General features: G+C 41.2%; 1 long non-coding RNA gene across 1 annotated transcript in view; it reads left to right on the plus strand.

Moving 5' to 3' along the window:
- LOC109322576 overlaps positions 1-8,643 on the plus strand; it is a 20,965-nt gene extending 12,322 nt beyond the window's left edge. Inside the window, exon 3 of the long non-coding RNA XR_002104413.1 lies at positions 8,634-8,643. This is a non-coding gene — a long non-coding RNA (uncharacterized LOC109322576). The remainder of the gene's footprint in view (positions 1-8,633) is intronic.
- Positions 8,644-8,924: the final 281 nt, after the last annotated feature.

The raw sequence follows: 8,924 nt of genomic DNA on the forward strand, positions 1-8,924 counted from the left end.
GCAGGTAAGGTAACGGACATAACGGGCCGCCCCTGGGGCTGGGCGGGGGGGCTTCACTGTGGGCCTGGCGCCTAAATCCTCTGGGGAGGCAGTTGGCACCCAAACCCACCTCATGCCAACATCATCCCCCCCAAGCACAGTGCCTGAAATGCCCCCTTCACTTGATGCCTGCGTGGGCTGTGTTCGACGGGGGTCTGTTTCTTTTCGGATGGTCCCGCCGGGCTGGGGTGCTTTCGGTTGATAGGGGGGGTGGGAAGCGGTGTCGGGATGTTGCACGGGAAGGTTGTCCTCTTGGTGGTGTGGGTCGCCCCCGGGTGCTCTGAAGGTGGCTCGGAGTAGGCCTTGCCACCTTCCTGTTGGTGGCCCCCAGAGATCTTGGTCATAGTGGATTGATTCTTCGTGCTGAAATCGTTCTGCCGCTACAGAGATCGCCTCCAAAAATCGCACATTAAAAAATACGAAGGTTTGCAGAATTGAGCGCCGGAGCTGGACGTGCTGGACTTTCGGGCTCCCTTGTCCGGGTTGAATTCGGGTCTCGTTGTGGATCTGTGTGTAATTCAAGACTTGCGGAGTATTTACTTATTTTCCCCTTGTATTGAATGAGCAGTTAATTGTGTTCAAAGCATAATTTCAGTTGGCTTCAGCTAGTGCTGTAGAAGTGCTGCACATTCAACAAATCTAATCCGTGTTAAGCAGTCAGAAAATAAGGGCATTCAGGGTCAACTCTGAATATTTTGATTGAAGCAACTTGCCAAGCAAAAGATAAAAGGCAGCTTTCTAGAGCGTCATTTAGTTTCCTTGATCATCAGACCATCTTTTTACTTCCTGCATTTCCCGGCCTCAGCCTTGCAACTTCCACCTTGAACAGACAGCAATCTAAATCACGCTATAGCCATGACCCTGTTTCTGGAGCATGTTCCCTCATCTACACTAAATGAAGCAAAACACTGCAGGGAAACTGCTGGTTTTAAAAATTCTGGAAGGGGCAAAACTAATATTATTTGACCAACCTTGATTGTGTCGTGTCTCCGCTCCAGTGCTTTACCTTGTAGCCGTAACATTCTGCTAATATTATAGGTATCTAGTGATGTTGGTGCGCACACAGTTTAATACGAGTTATTGTAAAATAAATTATTACATAGGTTATGTGTAATGCCTTGTCTCCTGTCCAGTAAAGCACGAGTACTGAAGCAAATCGTGCATTGCTACACAGAAAAATAAAATGCAAGATTGCACTGTTAATTCTGCAGAAGCCATTGTGGTGGTGTTTTTAAAAGGTGGAGGAGTGGTCTAATACAGAGACACTAAATAGACCAAGGAAAAAGATCTCTTTTTGTGGGGCATTTCTGGAAGATGAGAGTGTTTACCTGGGGTACAGGAAGATGTGATTTCGTACCCTGGCGACCACTTAAGGAGCAGCTCTGTTGCTTGTCTTTCTGGATGATTCATGCTCCTAAATGCAGAGACAAGTGGGCACACTGTAGATAAGCATGTTAGCAAGTACCTTTGCCTCTGCAGAACAGGCTTTGGACATTTTGATTGGGTTTCCAGTGATAATGATTTTGCTTTTTTCTTTTGGCTCCCTCATCCACATTATCTTTTCCCTTTATATAATATATTCATTTTTCTGTATCTTTTTTTACTTGTGGATTTATGAGTTGGGGAAAGTGTTGGCTTGAAAGAATGAGAGAACTCAAATTACCTGTCCCCAGAAGAGGTATAATCTAGGCAGTGGCAGTTAATGTTTCCTGTCCCAAAATATGCCTGAAACATGACCTGTTAAAATCAATGCTAGCAAGAAAGGAGGGTTTTATTTTCTGCATCCATTTAATCTTTGGTCTCTGCTGTGACTGGTAAGAGCAGTATGGGAGATGCAGGCACCGGTTTTCTAGCAAATAGACAGAGACCAGCATATTTTGTAACTGGTTATTGTCCTTTATATATCGCTTTCAAAATAGCCTCTCCCTTTCAAAAACATCACCGAACATAGCTCTAAAAATAAGGGAGCACTGAATTGTTCTTTATTGTTGTAATTGAAAATGGAGCCATTTCCCCTGGGTCACTAACTTAAATCCGTCTACTTTGGTAATTTCCTGTGCAAGTATCTCTTGGCCTGTGTAACTATTGTACTCATTTGGATTCTTCATGAGCAACTGTGCATATCAAGGAAACCACAACGGGGACTGTTATTGGCAGTCACCACAGAAAGACCAAAGATAAAGAGGAGAAATTCCTCATGTTGCACCTGTAATTTCTGCTGTATGTAGGAAAACTTTTACTACCACATCCTGTATCAGCCCACTAGGCAAATAAGTAACTCTGATGTCAGGGCCAAGCTTGCAGCATCCTCCTTCAGTGGTAAATTCACTGTCTTGTGTTTTGTTTGCCTGTAATTTTGACTAAAACCATACACCCTGTTTTCAGTTGCGTTCGCATACGCTCTCCTTACTTGATTGGAATAGCACTGACTGAGGAAACCACACATCTTTCTGAAGACGATAAATCCAGATTGCTTTTTAAGGAGGAGCCAGCTTTAACAGCCTAACTAAAAGACTGCTGAAGGTAAAGAAAAAGTTGCTGAAATACTTAAGTGTTACAAGGTTTGGACTCCCAGAAATTATCTAAAATTTAGGAAGGAGCTAACAACTTTGAGGATAGATCTAAACTACAATCTTTCCTTTGTAAAGTACCGAACATAGCTCTAAAAATAAGGGAGCACTGAATTGTTCTTTATTGTTGTAATTGTTTAGAGACCTCTCAGATGAAGAAGATTGTAACAGGCAAAGTATTTGTGACCTGCATTTACAGAGGAGTATAGAGTGAAGATAATTGCTGTAAAGGATCAACTTTCTTCCATCCCCCTGCCATCCTCTAGATATCTTAATGCAGGGATGTCCAACTAGTGGCCTATGGGCTGCATGTGGTCCACAAGGAGTTAGTTTGCAAATTTGCATCTCTCGGGCTCCTGCCGTTGCAACAGCAGCCAGAGTGTCTGGGTTCCTCTTCTACCTGCCACTTCCTGCCTCTACCCCATGGAAGGCAACTGTGTGGCACACTGCATGGAGAGCTAAGAGTGACTCCAGGGTTGTGTGTGGAGGGGAGTCAGAGCTGTGCAGGGGAGGGGGATTATGCCCATGCAGTGCAATGCTGGGGGGGTGTCAGGTGCAGCAGTGGAGGGGGGGTCTACATGGCTGCACGGTGCAATGACAGGGTGGAGAGATCATCCATGTGGCATACAGCCTGGTAGCCTGTGCCTCACCTAGTGCAGCCCATGTGGCATGTGGTACCTGGGGGCTTAGAAGTTGGACAGCCTTGTCCTAAGTTGCCTTTTTGATCAACTTGTGAAACAGAGACGCTACCCAGGATTGCATCAAACTCTCCTGTTTCTTTTAGAAGCCTGAGGACCTTTCTCTTTAAAGAACTCCATTTCCTTTTGTAGTGGTAGACGTTTTCATTGAGTCTCTTACCTCGAGTCCAGGGGTGTCAAACATACAGCCCACAAAGCTGTTTCATTTGGCCTGCCAGTAGTGCAGCGAGCTACCAAAAGTTGGGGAGCATATCCAGTAAGGCAAAATTTGGGGGCCCTGGACCCCAGTGGACCTGGCTGTCAGCAGCAGGGAGGCAAGTGAGTGCTATGCAAGTACAGCCCTCACTTGCCCTGCTGCTGCTCAGTCCCCAGTCTGCACTGACACCTGAACTTGGATCTGGACGAACTGCAGCTTTTGCTGACTCCATGGACCTAGCTGAGGAGCCCCTGTGGTCCATATTCGGCTCCCAGCTAATAACAGGAACTTAGCATATAATTTTTTTCTGCACCTTGCTTTTAAAATTGCAGTGTAACAACAGAAGCCCTTTGACATGTCATGTCTTGATTCAAATAACTTAGTTCTTAGAAGTGTACTTGGTGCTTCACAGGCAAATATGAACCCATGGCCCATGAGATCACATTCTAAAGAGAGATTATCTTTGTATTTCATAAAAGCATTCAAATTCCTTTATTGACACCCCTGGTAGAAGAGGTTGAGTCATCTGACTCTCATTCCCTGCTTTGACTATTAAATAATGCTGAAAAGAAACCCCATGTGACAAATATGGAGAGGCCTAGATTCTGATAGAATCTCTATTCATATGCTTCTCTCCCAAAATATTCACAGGGATCATGATTGCTGACTCTGGTTCCAGAGCAGGTCGGAGTGGTGTTTTTATGGAGGCTCAGTAAAAAGGGTATTGATTTCTATTGAGAGGAAATGACTGGTGAATTGGTGCTGAACAGTCCCCCCCCCGAGAAATTCTTCTTGTTATAGGACAATATCTGCAGTGTCCTCTGCTCTTTTTCCAAATGGGCTTGAGATAATAGTAGAATCATGCATGCTTTCTCCCTCATATTTTGCAAAATCACTTGCAGATATAATGTCTACTTCTGTCTACATGTGCACTGTCCAAGTGTTAAAATAGAAAAAAAACCTCCTTTTAACACTGGAGAAGAAACGGTTGTGTGTGGCACCCATTATCAGAGTTGTGAGTGCTTTTCTTGAAGGAAAGCTGTCATAGCAATAGATCTTTCATTTAGTTCTGAAAGTACTTAATTCCATGGTTACTTGTATCCTTTGTATGGAGCAGATTTTCATCCTCCAGGAGTAGCCATAGGAAAGGTTCTTCCTTCCTCACATGTGAGCTCTGCTCTGGTTAGTGTTTTGGTTGTTTTCGTAGAGGGTAGCTATTGTGGGAGTTTGTGGTTACAGGGATATGTGATCTCTTGGTAGCTCACTCATTTTAAATGGAAGAGCTTTGACTAGAAGGAGAGAGTACCTGAACTAACTTTATTCAAGGTGGAACAGGTGATATCTTTACAGTGACGTGTTAAGCAGAGAGACTGCACCATTTTGTCTGAATTTGAGTGTTTTCAGGTTGGTAACCTAATTTTTAGATGCCATCTGGACTAGACCTTCAAAGTCCCTTCCAGCCCTATAATTGTAATATTTTATCTTGGAATAATCAAATCTGTGTCGTGAATTTGTGGGTTGTTGCTACGAGGCTTTTGCTTTCTTTTGCCCTTGCAACAGACAAATCTTAACCTCCTTTCTGTCTTGTCATTAACATTGACTTTTACATCAGTGTAAAAAAGGACCTATGATGCAGAGTGAAAATTCCTTAACTTGGTATAGAATCGCCTTAGGCAAAATCAGGTGAGACTAAAAATCAGTATAAGTTACAGCATTGCACGTATATAGTCGGTCTGTCGTTTATCCTAAGGTAGTTGTTGGCCATGGGCAAACAGGCTGTTTCCTGCTCTTCATCACCTAGTAAGTCCAGCTACTGCTGGGTAGCTGCACTTCTGTTTACGCAGCCTGTGCAGGTGCCACCTTCCTAGCCGGAAGCGGCGGGGCAGGGGAAAGTCGCACGTGGTGACTGCCGCCACTCCACATTCAGCTGCTGGGGCTACACTGCTCCGCATCCAGTTGCTGGGGGTACACTGACCCCAAAAGGTTGAAAAGCCCTGGAGTGGAAAACTGGTGTAAGTTACACGGGTAAAAATGTATATATGTGTAACCAATACAGGTTGTGGTCAGGAATGTGTATTAATTGGAGATTGGCTAAGGGAAGTTTAAGATGCAAAACCAGGGAGGAGGTTTGAGGTGCTCCTTTTTGTATGTGACAGTTTTAAGGTATGTCTATAGAGGCATTGCTAACATTAAAACTGAAAGACTACTACAGCAGGAAGAAAGAAAGAGGAAGGAAATGACAAACAAACCAAATCCTCTCCCTCAAAACTGAAAGGCAGGCTGTCTTACCATAGTCTAACCAGCAAAGCTCTTGTTTCAAGGAAAGTTTGAAGCACTACTGTGACTCGCTTGATTTATTGTCTTTTGTTGGCATAAACTAAAAATCCTCTCTCAGGAGGGGCCCTTTCAGTGAAATGCTTTTAGATGCTGTTGTAGGTTCCATTTTAAATGGACCATCTTTTAATTGAATGTTTAATTATCCACATAAGATTGTGGAGGGTACAGGACAATTGGAGACACAGTTCAATTTCACTGGAGCAAGAAAGCACATTCTCTGATGCAGTGTTCAGCTAGAGCTGCTCACTTTTCCCCAACAGTTTTTAATTAACTTTCCTGGGTGTTTTATACATGGTAGGACTTGCACTAACTTCATCTGCTGATTTTATTTATTTATTTATTTTCTTCTTTTTTTAAATTTGCCGGAGGTATGTGCTCTTGATGGATTGAAAATTAACAATTAAAACAGTGAGAAATTCTCCTTTGACTTAAAGTGCCATATGATTTTTTTTTAAGGGCAAAACAAAGCTTTGTTGCTGATTGTTGAAAGTTCCTCTAAACTTTTTCTTCAAGTTTATTTTCTAAGCTGGTTCTGGAAGAACAGAGTAGACACTGGAAATATAGTTAATCTAATAGCTACTACATCTAATTTTTCTTGTTTGTATATTAATACAGTGTTACCTGTGGTAAACTCAAAGTGAAAGTCTGCTTTGGTGAGTTACTAGAGAATGAAAGTCGCATTGTTTCAGTGCATTGTAGTGTGAAAACTGCTGCCTAAAGTACAAGATGTGTGTAGGAGTTGATGGTGGAAATGTTGACTATGGAATTGTTCTGTTCCCTTACTATAGGCAGGAATTATCAGATTTTATTCAAACTTATTTAAAGGTTGCTGTTTAATAGCTAATAACTCAAAAACAAACTTGAAAGGAAAAATCAGAATATAGCTAAAGAATCTCATCCAAGATGTGGTTGCTGCCTGTCTTTAGTCTTTTTGGAATTTTAAAATGACCTTCCTTTTCTCACTTATTTCAGTATTTGTGTTGCATACTAAAAGAGACTCCCATTTCTGAAAAAGAAATAGAGGATGATCTCAGTCTTTTCACAGTTACCTAATTGCAGAATTTCTGAGCTACTTGCTAAATGAGCTCCTTTCCTGAAAAATATTACAGATCAAAATACATTTTTTTTTTTAAATGTAGTGAGGTACCTGGAGCCTTAGTGGTTTTACAGTGGAATCTTTTTAGACCTATTTAGTAAGTTTTCTGTCCTAAATTAGGGGTAATTTGAAAAACAACACTATTTCTATATTAAATAAAAAGAGGGAAACATTTTTGCCTTTTGCTGAGCTGATTATTCTCAGATAATCTTGTCAAAGACACACTTGACTAAGGGAATAGGGGCAAGTGGTAATAAGGGTAAATATCCCCTATTAAAGTGGATTTAGAGGGTTTTTTTATAAACTAAAACTTTTTCCCTTTTGCTAGTAGTTAAAGTTTGGCTGGGAAGGCTATTTTCTAATTAGGAATTTCTTAACAACAACCATAGTATAGTTCTGTTAGAGCTCTGATCACAAAAAGCTTACATAAATCAATTTTGATTATATCTTTTCCTGAGGCTTTGCTTTTGTTTAATTTAGAGACACTTTTCCTTTATGTAGAATAGATTGCCTTGCGATGGTTTGATCTTAAATTGGTGAAATAAATTTTCTTGCTGTAAAATAACTCCCCTGCAAAAATGTCAGTAAATGGCCTGCTTCACTTAGGTAGAGCCCATAGCAGTAGTTTCATGAATAGCATAGCAATTAATGCCTTCCTTGTTCAACAAGAAAAAATAAACTACTTCTGTATGCTGGCAACCTCATTGCATCCCCACTTAAAGGAGTTCTTGACATCTTATATTTGTTTTTTTTCCTTCTATTTTTGGTTCAAAACTTGGCAGATGACTGAAATGCTTTATCTCGACCCTTGTCTTCCTTGTCTTGCTGATGAGTTAGAGTTCTAGCAGAATCAAATATCTCAAAGGAAATCCTGGTTACTCTTTTAGTGAAGTGGCAAATATAATTAAAACACTCACCTTCCTTGAAACTATTATTTTGTAGGGGGGAGCACTGGAAACTAACATAATAGGATTACTTCTGTATCTTGTTCTCTGTTTGTTTTCCATTAAAATAAATGGAATTAAATGGCACTGAATAATCTTTGTACTACCAGCATACCCCAAACTGGGCTTGCTAAGAATAGTTCGAGTTAAATATGTAACCAGATTTGCAAACACAAGTCCGGGGGAACACTTCCGAAATATCCCAAGTCCTTTTTTCAGAAATGACTTAAGCTTCTAAGATGTGTTCATTTTCAGTGAGGCTTAAATCTGCAGATCACGTTTGAAAATGGGACCTAAGCTATTGAGTCACTAGGTGCCATTACATTTTTCTACTTGCCTTCACATAAAATTGCACTAGTTTAGTGGAGGGTGGGAGTTAGTTAAGCTGCTGCTACCCATTTTTGTACACCATCCATGGGGGTTATATTGGCTTGGTTTGGATAAGAAATTTGCATGAATTTGTATGAATTTGTTAAAATAAGACTGTTAGACCAATTCAGTTTTTTGGACAAACAAAGCCAGAGAACAGCGTATGTTGTTAAACTCCTCTCCCACAGAGAGAAGAATGGAGATCACATAATATCACTTAGTGCTACTAATCTCCACATACTGCAGGCCACTCCCCTCCCCCCCCCCCCAAACAGATCTTAAACACAATGTTGCTAGAGTCTTAGGTGAGCAAGTTATGGAGTAAACCCACATACAAAATTAGTGGGAACATGTTAAGAAATCATGAGTGAATGCTGAGATGAGATGTTCTACTTTTTGTACTTGGGGATTCCCACATTGAACTGACATTATTCATCATTATAAAGAAAAGCTGTGAAACATGGTTTTTCATTAATTTATGCCTAACTGATGTACCCATACTATGTACCTACCACTATACCGTATTTTTCGGACCATAAGACGCACTTTTTTCCCCCCCAAAAGTGGGGGGAAAACGAGGGTGCGTCTTATGGTCCGAAAAATACGGTACTTACCAGTTTGGAAAGAATGTAGTATGCACAGGAGTAAAGTGCTTCAAAATTATGCTTTAACAGA

This window comes from Crocodylus porosus, unplaced genomic scaffold, assembly GCF_001723895.1.
Source record: "Crocodylus porosus isolate Cpor-Errol unplaced genomic scaffold, CroPor_comp1, whole genome shotgun sequence".
In the NCBI taxonomy this organism is placed as follows: Eukaryota; Metazoa; Chordata; order Crocodylia; family Crocodylidae; genus Crocodylus; species Crocodylus porosus.